This window comes from Prionailurus viverrinus, chromosome B4, assembly GCF_022837055.1.
Source record: "Prionailurus viverrinus isolate Anna chromosome B4, UM_Priviv_1.0, whole genome shotgun sequence".
In the NCBI taxonomy this organism is placed as follows: Eukaryota; Metazoa; Chordata; class Mammalia; order Carnivora; family Felidae; genus Prionailurus; species Prionailurus viverrinus.
Genome location: NC_062567.1, coordinates 35,850,313 through 35,864,398, shown reverse-complemented (window position 1 = coordinate 35,864,398; position 14,086 = coordinate 35,850,313). Strand labels below are relative to the sequence as shown.

The 14,086-nt window shown below is 43.2% G+C and overlaps 1 long non-coding RNA gene across 1 annotated transcript in view; it reads left to right on the top strand.

The window, feature by feature from the left end:
- LOC125170443 (uncharacterized) overlaps positions 1 to 11,123 on the top strand; it is a 68,667-nt gene extending 57,544 nt beyond the window's left edge. The window contains exons 3-4 of the long non-coding RNA XR_007154031.1: positions 10,646 to 10,812; positions 11,064 to 11,123. This is a non-coding gene — a long non-coding RNA (uncharacterized LOC125170443). The remainder of the gene's footprint in view (positions 1 to 10,645; positions 10,813 to 11,063) is intronic.
- The last annotated feature ends 2,963 nt before the right edge of the window (positions 11,124 to 14,086 follow it).

Sequence of the window (14,086 nt, the reverse complement as noted above, 5' to 3'; positions counted from 1 at the left end):
AGAGGGAACCAGGGGTGTAATCCTTGGATGAGAGAGGTTTAGGAAAACTTCAAAACCAAAAAGTCAATTAATTATTGAGCTCAGCACTTTTCTTTCTTTCCTGGCATGTTACACCTTCTTCCAAATTGATTTCCCCAACTTCAATCTCTCCCTGGTCTTACCTACCCTCCACAGTATTGCAAGGTTGATTTCCTCAGACAACGCTTTGACCATGTTATTTCTCTTGTTACAAATGTAATAGTTCCATTGAAAAAGAATAAAAGTAAAATTTTCATGGGCTAAGTCATTTTAGCTGCAGCCTGTTTTAACAATGTCCCCAAGTGATTCTGAGGCATGCTAAGATTTGCAAATTATTGCCATATGGCTTATCTCTTCTCCCAAGGAAGTATATGTATCTTCTGAGGCAAGAGCCCTCCCTAGTATATCTCAGAGTCCCTCAGCTCAGAGGCTGGCACATGGCAGATGTTCTAGAAATCATGGAAAGGTAACATATATATTCAAAAGTTGCTTGTCAAGTGGAGTGCTGGGTGCAGAGGGAAATGGAGCAGAATTAGATGTGTTCATTTTTTCTATCCCCCCCTTTTCTCCCATGACTTATTTACTCCATAACTGGAAGCCTGTACTTCCCACTTCTTTTCACTCGTTTTGCCCATCGTCCCACCACTCTGTCCTCTGGCAACCACAAGTTGTCTGTATTGATGGGTCTGTTTCTGTTTTATTGTTTGTTTCTTTGTACTTAAAAAAAAATCCACATGTAAGTGAAATCGTATGGTATTTGTCCCTCTCTGACTTATTTCGCTTAGCATAATACCCTCAAGATCCATCCGCGTTGTCACAAATGGCAAGATCTTAATCTTTTTTGTGACTGAGTAATATTTATTGTATATATACATACCATGCCTTCTCTACCCATTCATCTTCCGATGGATGGGCATTTAGTTTGCTTTTACATTTTTACTATTTTATTTATTTCTTAAAATGTTTATTTTTGAGAGAGAGTGCAAACAGGGAAGGGGTAGAGAGAGGGGGGGCAGATGGTCCAAAGTGGGCTCTGCCCTGACAACAGCAAATCCGATATGGGGCTTGAACTCACAAACCACAAGATCATGACCAAAGCCAAAGTTGGACGCTCAACCGACTGAGCCACCCAGGTGCCCCATATTTGACTGTTTTAAATAATGCTGTGATGAACATACAGGTGTATGTATCTTTTCAAGCTAGTATTTTCATTTCCTTTGGGTAAATACCCAGGAGTGGAAATCATCTGATTTCTATTTTTAGTTTTTGGAGGACCATCCATACTGTTTTCCATAGTAGCTGATCCAATTTGCATTCCCACCAACAGGGCACAAGGGTTCCCTTTTCTCCACACCTTCGCCGACACTTGTCATTTCTTGCCTTTTTGATGCTAGCCATTCTGACTGGTGTGAGGTGATATCTCATTGTGGTTTTGATTTGCGTGTCTCTGATGATCAGTGATGTTGAGCATCTTTTCATGTGTCTGTTGGCCATCTGGATGTCTACTGTGCATTTGTTTTGAGTCTATTGGAGGAGACAGAATTGACACATGCAGCAAGTGAGAATAACACAGTGCTAGTCTGTAGGGGGCAGTTCCTAAAAGCAACACAAGCATAGAAAAGGGGATGAGCCTGGGTGGCTTAATTTTATGTCTTTATACGACTGAACTCTTCTTTCACAGTGCTTGTTTTATTCCTTATATGTCTAGGAGTAGGTGGCCAGCAAACCAGAGGATGATGATGATGATGATGGCAACAGTAACAGTCCTATTACTACTTGTGATAATAATAGCTAACCTGTATGAGGTGCCACTAGCATTTTATATAGGTAGCTTATGCAACCCTCACAGCAACCCAACGGTAGATACCAAGGAGGGGTTGAAGTTGGGGAAATCAATTCAGAAGTTACTGCAACGTGCTAAGTAACTCAATGAGATAATGTTATTAACTGGTTTTACAGAGGTGGAAACTGAGGCACAGGGAAGTTAGGGGAGATTCTACTGATGTGAAGCAACAATCAGGTTGAACACTTCTGTGGACCGAAAGGGCTGAGAAGGGATAGCTAGGGTTCCAGCAAAGTGCAGGATGGGACTTTAGACTAAACGGAAATTCATGATGTCTTCAGCAGGAGTCTTTCTGGATGGCTGCAGCTCCATATTTGGGCTTCCATGAGCTTTCTGGCTCCGTGATTAGCTTGCTTTCCCACCTCCAGGGGAGACCTCCCTTTTTCTTTATCCATTCTGCTTTAACCCATTTCACCATCCTCCTGTCCCTTTAGAAACCCCCAGATACTTCTAGGAGTGATATACTGGCATCTCATCGCCCTTTTTCTTCCTTTGCCCCTGGCTTGGATAAGCTCACCATTAACACTGAGGATCTTTGAGGTCTCTCCTCCATCCTAGAACATTCTTTTCATTTCTTTTTTTCTATCCCATCAGGTATGGAACAACAAGTTCTTATGGCTCCCCTTACGTCTGGATTTTAAAAACAGATGCACAGAGAGTTAGAGTTCAGTGTGATCCCGCGGGGTGGATGCTTTAGGAGACTTGCAGCAGCTAAGTTTTATGCCATCTCTGACTTACTGTGTGACCTTGGGGCCAGCCACTTGCCCTCTCTGTGTCTCAGTCCCCCGCGGTGGGATCATAATATCTACCGCCAAGCAGTGCTCAGAGCATGAATGAATTATTATCCTGAACGCCCTCTGAGCTTCTGGGACAAAGGTGCTATGTTAATACACAGTATCCCTCTTCTTCTTCTTCTCATTAGTATTATTCAAACCCAGATGGCATTATTATTGTTGTTGATTGACAGCCCCGCATAGCCCCATTCACGGGTGTCAGAGAGCCAGGCGGTAGTTAACACAAGCAAAAACCATGTTTAAAACAAAGCCCAAGGAACACTCCAATAGTGTGTGCCTTGGGTTGCTATTAAAGCCAGAGCAGCTGCATGGCATCGCGGAGGGACAGGGCAAGGAAATGCATCCCGGAGCACAAAGAGGGGAAAGTGGGTCTTGACACTGATCATATAATCGTGCTGGGCTTTTATAGACACTGGGAGGCCTCAAACAGAATAAATGCTTGAACTTTATCCACGGTTTACAGGCAGCGGCTGTAAAGGTCTTTGTTGCTGTTGCTGCCATGTTAATGACCCAGCTTGGGGCGCTGCCGCGGCCGCCGGCCGCTTCTTCCAAAGAAAACAAATCAAAGTGAGTAACTCGATGTCCAGCAATGAGTTTTCCATTATATAAAAATAAGTATAAATCTTTCCCAGTTGGGCAGCCGTACTGCGACGTCGGAGGCTGGTAAAGGGGTCAAGGGAGCTAGACGCTTTGAACCCCTGAACCAGCACATCAAAAAGAGGCTCCTTCTCTTTGTTAATTGCAAAATAAACAGATAAAAATAAACTGTGGTGTTCTGGCTCTGTGGACAGTGTTTGCACCAAAGGAGAGAAGATCGGAGGCAGCCTGGGAGGGGCAACAGGGTCCCTTGATCTGATTCTCTGTTCCTTTTCCACCCTGCCTACACTGGTAAAACCCCAGGAGTAACTGACCCTCAACCAGCAGAGACATTAATCTTCAGCTACAGGGCCTGCCTTGCAACATTGGAAAAGTTCAGTCAAAGTGGTATCGTGGGCAGGTACAATTTAGTGCCTCGGAAGCTTTAAAAAATGATGGTCCATAAATATTCTGATCGTTTTAACAGAACTTGGGAGTCCTTGGTAGCGTGAGGAAGCTGAAAAGTGGAGGCAGCATGCCTTTGGTGGAGGTTTGGACAAGCGGGAGCTCCTAGCACATGAGAAAATGGATGAACTAGGGTAGCTGGGAAGAGGAGAGGCAAGCATGTGAAAGAAGGCAGGGTGGAAGTGGAGGGAGAAAGCAGGGGCAACGAAGCAAGAGAGAAGTCTGGGGGAGCTTGTCCCTGGTTGGCGGGGGGGGGGGGGGGGGGGGAGGGCGGTGAAGGGAGTGACAGGGACAGAGTTAGTATCAAGGGAAGGAAGTTACACATCTGTGGGCCCAGGGAGGGAAGCCTTGGATGGGGAGACAGATGATTCCTGAAGGGTGCTGTTTATAGGGTCTGGGACCCATCCTCTTCCCATACCTATTCTTCCTTCAGTCACAGCAGAAAGAACACAATATGCTGCTTGAATGTGGCAGTCTCCCAAAACAGAACTCATCACCCCCAACAAAAATAAATGTGTTCCTTTTACCCACACACTTACTGAGTTTTCATACTCTTCTTCCTCACCAAGTCTCTTTCCTTCCCTGGATCCTCCAGACTATCTCTTCTTCTCCACCAGGTGGGTATTCATCTATCCATCTTTTCACTCAGTCACCATGATGGAACCCATCCTGTGCTACCTTCCAGAAACCATACAAGCTGTTTTAGATGCTAATAAGGTAAGGTCTCTGTCCTGAAGCTGCTCTCTTCCCAGCGTCAGAGACAAACTGGTGCCATCATAAGTGCTTGAAGCATGGGGTGGGTCAGGAACAAGATCAGGTGAAAGGGAAATCACTGGATTATGAGATGAGGAGACTGGAGGGCAGGGTGTGGGGTGAGGAGTGGCTGGTTAGGAGGCCTTGTCATCTCTGAAGCAAAAGGCCACTTGGTCTGAGCTATGCCAGAGGGAGCAAAGAAGGCAGACTATCTAAAAAGGTGGAATCAGGAGCGCCTGGGTGGCTCAGTTGGTTAAGTGTCTGACTTCGGCTCAGGTCATGATCTCACAGCTTGTGGGTTGGAGTCCCGTATCGGGACAGCTCAGAGCCTGGAGCCTGCTACTGATTCTGTGTCTCTCTCTCCCTCTGCCCCTCCCCTGCTCATGCTCTCTCTCTCTCTCGGAAGTAAATAAACATTTAAAACATTAAAAATAATAATAAAATAAAAATGTAGAATCACCTAGAGAGGGAGGTGTGGGAAAGGCAATGAGAGGAAACCTTTCAGAATTCTAGCAAGTGTAATTAACTCCCTCCTCACCCCGAAGTGTGTCTAACACCCTCTGCGTGTCTCTGCTTTTGCTGCCTCCCCCCCTTACTTTCCTCCCCCAGGCATGTTCCCAGTGATTTCAAACTTTCCTCTCCATTCCCCAACATTCCTTCTCCTTCAGATCTCATTCTCACCTCCATATTCTCTCCTTTTTCCGCTTCCCTGCTCTTCCCAGGGGGCTCCGCAGTGACATCCTACTGCCCAGGGCTGCTGGAGGGAAGTGTGGAAGGATTCTCCTGGGAAGCACGACGAAGGAGATTGGGGCCCAGAGAGGAGACAGACCCAGAGAGATGAGGTCAAGGGTGCATTTGAGGCAGAAATTAAATTAAATTAAACTGGTCTTGTTTCTTCCCTGACATAGTCTGTTGGGAACAGATTTAATGTGGTCCCTGGAGATTTCACATTCCATGGTCCTAAATTTGAGATTTTGTTATAGTGTGGGAGAGAACCTAATTCCTAAAAGGGCACGAGGGAAGCTTCCCTTCCTGTACCCCCCACCTCCCAGGGAGCGGGAGCCTACATTCCTGATTCTAAACACCTCAGGAAAGACCAGCACAGCCTTCAGAGAGACGACAAGGAGTCGTTTCTGTGGTTTTCCACACTGGTGGGTCCAGAGTGGTTTACTAAACATCTGCTAGATGTTCTGCTTAGCTTATGCATATGTGTATTGCTCATACATTATGTGTCTTCTACTCCTGACATCAACCTTGTGAGGTAACTATGATTAGAATTCCACCTCAGAAATGGAAATACTGGGGCTGGCGGAATTAAGAGACTAAGCCATGTTCTCAGGAGGCCTCGGCCAGCAGCCTTTTCCACTCGGCCACGCACTCCTTCCATGGCCAGTGCTCTTCAAAAATAAAAGTAAAGCATTCCTAACCCATATTAGCCTGATGTACATTTAATCTGACATTTCTTCATTCTCTCTCCTAAAATGTTAGAAACAGATTCACTTTCTGGGTTTTGCCCGTAGCACATTTAAAATGTTTCCCTGGGGCGCCTGGGTGGCGCAGTCGGTTAGGCGTCCGACTTCAGCCAGGTCACGATCTCGCGGTCCGTGAGTTCGAGCCCCGCGTCGGGCTCTGGGTTGATGGCTCAGAGCCTGGAGCCTGTTTCCGATTCTGTGTCTCCCTCTCTCTCTGCCCCTCCCCCGTTCATGCTCTGTCTCTCTCTGTCCCAAAAATAAATAAACGTTGAAAAAAAAAAATTTAAAAAAAAAAAAATAATAAAATAAAATGTTTCCCATATAATTATGAAACTTTTCCCCAGATAAAACATTTGGTATCCTGGAAAGGGTTTGGTTGCTTGGTTGGTTGGTTTTTGAAGGATGACATCAAATAAAGTCTTTCACTCACCTCATCTTCCAGACCTTTCCCAAGAGAAGCTCCTCGGAGGAACTGATCTCTGGGCCGATATGTGAGAATTCTTTCCCAGGACTGCCCCAAGGGGCAGGCATTCTGGAAGAAAACTGTCTGCCTCCCCTGCATGGAAGGGGACCAGAAACAGGCTTGATGGGCAGTGGCTGGAGGTGTAAATGGGCAAGGGGGCTCAAAGTAGGGGTGCAGAAGGTGAGAGAGAAGTGGAACACTGCTGTAATTAAAAAAAAAAAAAAAGATAGAAACTATGAGAGTGGCTTTGGGAGAGTGGAGGACAGAAGCTGGAAGGCCCTTGATGAGGGTACTGGTAAAAATCCAGAAGATCTCCAAAACACTGTTAGCAGAAGCCTGATATCCTTCCAGAAAGCATCAAAGATTAAGGAAAAATGAGGCAGAGGTAACCGGAAATTAGAGACACCATTCAAGGTTCCCCTGGCTTCTTCCTTCTGCTTGTATTAAAATCTGACAGGAGAATGATAAGCTCAAGGAGGGAAATAAAGTTAAATATAAAGGAGGTGAATCTGCATTGTTGGACTATCCCCTGCCTCTTCGAGCTGAAAAGCAACGTTAAATTAAGAATGGCTTCTAGACAAAAATACAATTCAGGGAATACTCAGAATAACACGTTGGAAAGATGAAACTGAGATGGTGGTGATAAAGTCCTTTGTGAAGACCTTGGAAAGATTTAAACTAAGAAAACTATTTGGTCAAAACCAAAAACAAACAAAAACACAGGACTTTTAAGGACCCTTGGCAGCCTCAGCAGAAGCCCGAGGTACAGAATGGTTTATCATGAAAAGATTTGTGAATGTGGCCTTTTTCCTTCCCCTAATTGCATGAACCACAATAAGATTCACAGGAGGCTCCCAAAGATTTAAAGAGAATTATAAAAACAGAAACATCACCAGTTTGGACTAAAAGAGAGAAAGAAAAGTACCAAAAAAAAAAAAAAAAAAAGTCTTTGGATCTCCAAACTTCTATAGGGCCGAGAAAACTCAGTAGCAAATATGGGCTACCTTTTACAGAAAAAGAAGAATGTGACAGAGGGCAGAGCCAAGAACCACAGAGAATAATTCCCAGGGCTTTATCTCTCATGAGAGGACTGACCACATGTGCCCTGCCACAGAATTACTTTAGACCTTGCACTCCTATTTGCCTCCTGTTTTCCCCCTTTCTGGGTGGAGTGTCTATAGCGGCTATCCCACACTTGTGTGTAGGATTGAATGTTGGGTGTGGCAGAGGGGTACAGATAGCTGCTCCCTTTAATTCCCAGGTTTGCAGATAGAAACGAGCTGTGCTGGGGGAACGGTGTTCATCTCTCTATAGAATACACCTTCCTTGGCACTTTGCACACTCTGTTCCCCCTCCCTAGAGTTTCTTCCCTTTGTTTCTCTACCTGGATAACTCACTCTCATTCTCTAAGATTCAGTTCAAAAATCAGTTCCTCCATGAAGCCTTCCCAGCTTCACCAGTTAAAGTTAGTGGCTAGGTTTGCTGTCTTTCTACAGGACCTACCATGGCTTTACTTTCTGTCTTCTCCACTGGCCCATGAGTTCAAAAATGGCAGGGACGATGTTTTATCACTTTTGTTGTTTACAGAAACTCATTGCAAAATTAGTACAGATGTTCAGCACATACATGATGATAAACAAACATGAAACATATATATTTAAACAGATAGCATGCCATCTTTGAAGAGAGTTAAGAAAACCTAAATGGTGTGCTTAATAACTGAGGCATGGAGAAGAGGAAGTTTGATAAGCGTGGAGCTGCGGTCCTGTCTGGAGGTCAGTGTCTTTGATTTGGTGTTTGGAAAATCTGAATGTACTTGCCAGGTGGTAAGAGTATACAGGAAAGACACAGCTTCATTTCTTTGGGTGCAGGTGAGGAATTTTTTTCTCCTCAGCATACAATCAGTGACTTCTAACTCAATCTCAATCTCACAGAACATGAAGGGGGAACCAGGGGTTCTGGAGATGTGAACATCATCAAATTCCCAGAGACCACCTTAGACCTAAAATGTTCTGTTTGGAGAAACCAACTTGGAAACAAACTTGTGTTAAGCTCCATGTGACCAGAAACTTGCTGTGTCTTCCTTTGTCACCACTGGCACATAGTAGGCATAAGAACATTTCGTTAATGGTTGATTATTGGCATATGGGAAGGAGGAAGAAAGGAAGGGAGAAGGTTAAGGGATCTCTTTAGAAATTTTCTAATGTAGATTCCGTGAGCAGGATTTTTTTTTTAAACAAATGGTGTGGATTTCTGGAGTGAGGGTGATATTGTAAAGGAGGTTTTACACCACCACAATAGTGATCTCCAATACCCATGGTCTCAGACTTTTCTCCAGAAGGCCCCTTACATCTGGATGTGACTCTGCTCTCCCCTAATTCTTAGTTAAGGCTCATTTCTGACAAAGTAGGAGACAGAAGCCCATGCTTCCTGCTGTCATGGAAAACTCCATCTGAATGCCAGGGAACCAGAGTCTTGAGGGCAGATGATTCATGTTGGGCCCAAAATAAGATTTACTGAAATGATTGATATTTCTGTTCTTTTTCTGTCTCTCCTCGTGAGAATCTTATAGCTGAGATGTAAGAATTATCACAAATACACAAATATGTGTATCCCAGACTACATAGAACAACATAAGGAGCCACTTGCAAGATACATTTTAAGAGGGGCTGGTGAGGGCTCTTTCCTCCTCCACCTGCAGCACAAAGCTGCCACTGGCCAATACAGTGGCTTTGTAGAAGTTAGAAAAACCATTTTTTCCTTCGAGAAGATGGCAGCTCTGTGCCAGGGTACATGGCTTAGTGGATAGAGGGTAGAATGGGTTTATGGTGTCACCCACCCTGTTAGCTTCAAGTTCCTCAGTGAAAACAAGTCTACACATTCCCAGATGAAAGCCTGTTGTCATGGAGTCCAAAGTTCCACCATTTGGATTCCATTCTTTATGACTGGATGAAAGTAGTGTTCCCTCCATCAAGTGCAAGCGCCCCTGCATCGTGACCAGGGCTGCATCGACACCAGGCTCCTATCAGCCATCACTGCATTACTCTACCAGATGACAAGAATTCGGGGCAACAACATGGGAGGAGCCACCAGGCAGAGGCAGGAACTAGTGCAAGGCCCAAGGAGGAACAGACGGGCTTGTAGGAGGAACTTAGTGGCCCTGGGAGGCTGAAGTTCTGGGGCAGAGGGTGGGAATGGTAGGGTGAGACTGAAGGTCGGTCAGACCAGACCACATTCACCTATGTCCTTGTAATGGGTTTTAACGTGGCTTATAGCAACTTTAAAATTACACGTACAGCTTGCATTATATCTCTATTGGGCAGAAATAGAACTTACTCTCGACATTAACGCAGTGCCTAGCACCTAGCAGGTGCTCATATACAGGACTTGAAGTGAGATGAAACTAAATGTACCACAATTACATGTCTAAGAACTGTGGTTGATACCCTTTCCTTCAGCAGTACTTCTTTCTCTAATTTTTGTTATTTTATTTTTTTCCAGTTCTATTGAGATATAATTGACATGCATCCCTGGATAAGTATAATGGTTTGACTTACCTCTATCGTGAATCTTGTTCTCCTTTGCAAAAATTCATATGGATACTTAGCATGAAAAATTAAGACAATGAGCCAAAAGATACCCCTAGATACTTTTTCTGTAAATAAAAAATTCCCCACGTCCCTCTCCCTTATCTCCTTCTCTGGGATATGCCATAATTGCTCAAGTACAGTGAGATAGTTGGTTGTACAAGTAGAAAAGACAATTTATTAACTTTGGATCCTTTTTGTAGATGGTGAAATTGATTCAGAATTCCAAATTGTTTAGGGGCACCTGGCTGACTCAGTCAGCGGAACATGACTCTTGATCTCGGGACGGTGGGTTTGAGCTCGGTGTTGGGTGTAGAGACTACTTAAAAATAAAATGTTTAAAAAAAATTCTAAATTGTCCAAACTCTAAATCCTTTTTGAGGGCTTACCATGGATTCAAAGTCAGTATCTATAGGAAATACAGCACAGAGCAGAGGAAGTAGTTAATGCCTTTTTGTTAAGTGAAATTGAATGAATAAAGCCTTGAGCCTGAATTAAGAATGTGCTGGGAAATAGAGATTTGGAGAAAAATTTTAGGCTTTTTTCCCCCCTGAATTACCAGGGATATGAAATCTCGAATAAATTTCATCTGGAGTTTTCAGGAAGCTGGGACAACTAGTGGAATCAGGAATAAAGTTGTAACGTGACATGGGACAATCACTTCTCGTTCTCAGCTCTGTTACCCACAGTTCCCGCATGCAGCTTTGGTGTGACTCAGCCCTGTGTCCCAGAGTGAGCCCTCCGTGACAGTGGGCCAGGTGAGAGATGGCGCATGCAGAAGGAGGTGGCTCCCAAAGAAGCTCCAGGGGCGGAGGTGCAGGCAGGAAGCAGGCGTAGACAGGTAGGTGCCAGAGGAGACTGTGGTTTTAGGGGAGTTTTTGTTTGTTTGCTTAATTACTTGTTAGAATGGATTTAGTTTCTCTCCCCAGAAGAGATACAGATTCAAGATGAATTTTAGATGTTTTTAGAACAAAAATGCTACTCAGTTGAATTTCTGTTTTTGCCATAGCCGTGCAACTGAGCTGGAGGAAAAGAAAGCACAAGTATCCCGCACCCAGACTGAAACTGTTTTTTGTTTTTTCCGTGTCACAGAGCCTTCATTCTGTTCCTGAGGAAGAAATAGTATCCTGAAGGAGTCCAGAAAAGTTGGACAATTAAGTAAATATTTTTGCTCAAAAAACATGCCATTTGGTGCCATTTTCCTTGATAAATTATCTTCTCCTTGTCAAAAAGGGACCAAAAAAATGTAACCCTTCTCCTGAGATAGAATCATAATGAACAGAAAGATACAATTGGGCTTTTATAGATGTTAAAGCATTTAAACATACTAGACCTTGAAGTAATTAAGCTTTTTTCCATCATATTTTTAACATTCCTGAAATGGAAAAAAAAAAAAAAAACAACCAACCCAGCGCTCATGCTAACATCTCTTCTCTTTTTAAAAGAATGCTGTGAAATTGAGGAAGGAAATGAGACGGTTTGTCCCTAATCGTCTTGCCTTAATAGTTGTAAAGGCCACACTTTTACAGAAGTATATTAAGCTATCTAAACTGGCTTCATGCAGAATTAACTTAATGGCCATGATACAAGACAACCTTCATGGAAAAACTGTGTCCACTGCTTTCCCCCTACTTACACAGTCGCTCAGAGCAGACACTTAGCTAAACAACAATTGACCACCGAGGTAGCAATATGGCAGTAAGTCACACGTCTTGTGTGTTCACTCAGTCTTGCTTATCATATGATTCATCCATTCATTCATTCAGTTTATATGTATTGAGTGCATTGTGCAGAGAAGAAATAGAAATAGCTTAGCCTGTAGGATCTGGAGCCAGCTTCCCAGTTGAAATGAGTTTTGATCAAGGTCTTAGAGTTAAAGGTGTGGCAGGAGGGCCATGCTGACAGAAGGAACAGAGGTGTAAGGGCACAGGAGCATGAATGTTCAGGGAACAGCAGGAAACCCCATGTCAATGGAGTGTGGGACGCCTGGCAGTGGAAGTGGGGTGGACCTGAATTGCAAAAGATGTTGAAAGGCAGCCTAAGGAGTTTATGTTTCAATTTTTAGGGAGAAACTTGTCTGAAATGGATATCCTGTTAATTTGGCTTTCCTTAATCTTATATTTCCCTGCTCTCTAAGCATAAAGCAATAAACGACAGGTGTAAAAAGAAAAGCAAACATAATAAGATGTAGACAAACTCAAATACGAGAGAACAATATCTTTCTGTATCACTGCAGAGCAGTGAGAGTGGATGGAGCCATGGGCTTGTGGGGCTCCAAGTCCAAATCAGACAGCAGCAGGAAGAACCCTAACTCCTTTGGGGGCAACCAGGACTGAGCCTCTATGCACAAGATGAGAGTAGCAGGCTAACTCCCTGGAGACAGGGTCTGACTCTCTCAGAAGATCTGGGGCCAGGGAAGGAAGATCTAAGACCCAACCTCCTAACTAGGAACTGATCCAGGTTCTGCGACGGACTCTGTAATACTCTCATTGTCACCGTGGGGCAGGAGCCCCTCGACATCACTATAAACTGGTGAAGGACCGAGAGTGCAGGGTCCTGGGTGGAAGCATCCACAAAACTTCTCAATTGGGTGCAAGAGAGATCAAAACAAACAAAACAGAAATCCTCTCATGCAAAATGAGTCTGCAAACTTTCCAGAATGTATGTAGAAATGAGACAATCAACAAAATCAATCCGTAACTCCAGTGAAAAAACAATTTATGAAGCAATTTGACAAGAACTCACGTAAGATGATTAAAGATATTAAAAAGAAATTAGATACATTGACAATGAGCAAAAGTTGTGACAGATAACAGGGAGAAATTGAACTAGATAGATTTAGTATCAATAACCTTTGGTTACGTCACAAACCGCCCCAAAACTCAGTGGCTCAAAAATCAAACCTGTGTTGTATCTTACGGTTTTGTGTTGAGTAGGCAGTTCTGATCTGAACTGGCTTAGCTGGAGCTGCATGGTCCAGGATGGCCTTATTTGCACACTTGGGGCCTCAGCTGGAATCACTGGGACAGCTAGGTGGCCTCTTATTATGCTTTCTCATCTTTTAGGAAGCCAGTCCTGGCTTCTGCGCACGGCGATAGCATTTTCCTGCAGCCAGAAAAAAGGTCAAGCCCCAGTGTACAAGCTCTTCTCAAGCCCCTGTTTGAATTATATTTGCCAATGTCCCCTGGTCAAAGAGAGTCACGGAGCTAAACCCAGATTCAAGGATGGAGAAAGAGAATCCACTTTTTCATGAGGAGAAACTCAAAGTCACATTGCAAAGGGACATGCGTGTAGGAATGGGATGAATTTGAGGCCATTTTGCAAATCACCACATGTAGGTATGCAAAAATGATCTGCTGAAAATCTTGGAACCTAAAAATATATTATTGAATGGAATAAGAAACTGAATAGGCAGGATAAATCCTTTGGGCACAGTTTAAGAGATCATTAGTAAATGAGAAGATAGTGCTGACAAATTCACCCAGATTTAGTACAATAAAACAAAGAAATACAAAATTTTAAAGAGAATAGTTAAAGGAATGGAAGATTAAATGAGAGGTTGCAACACAAAGGAAAACTTGAAGGAGTGATGGAGAAGCCATTTTTTGAAAGAGAGTAGCTCAGAATTTTCCAGAATTAAAGGAAAGCATGATAATTCAAATCAAAAGTGTGCTTTGGGTATCTAGCAGGATAAAGATACATCTATATCACAGTGAAACTGTGTAACGAATTCAATAAAAGAAAAATCTTTAAAGTTACCAGAGAAGAAAAAATAGATTACTTCTGAAAGATTAACAATTAGACTGAAGTTGTGCCTTCAACTTTCCACCCGTAGCAATAGAAGCCAAGAAATATAGGAATCGTATCTTCAAAGTGCTAAGGGAAATTTATATTCAGCTAACTGAGTCAAAATGCAGTATAAAATTTTAAAAATACAGTATAAAATAGAAACATTTCAGAAATGAAAAGGCTAAAATCTTGCCACCAACTAATCCTCACCAGCAGAACTTATTGTAAGTTATATTTTGACAAGAAAATGGAAAAATAATCGAGTAAACAGAAATTAATTAAATATGTTACTAAATATAGTGAATTACTGACAATAAAAGTAATAC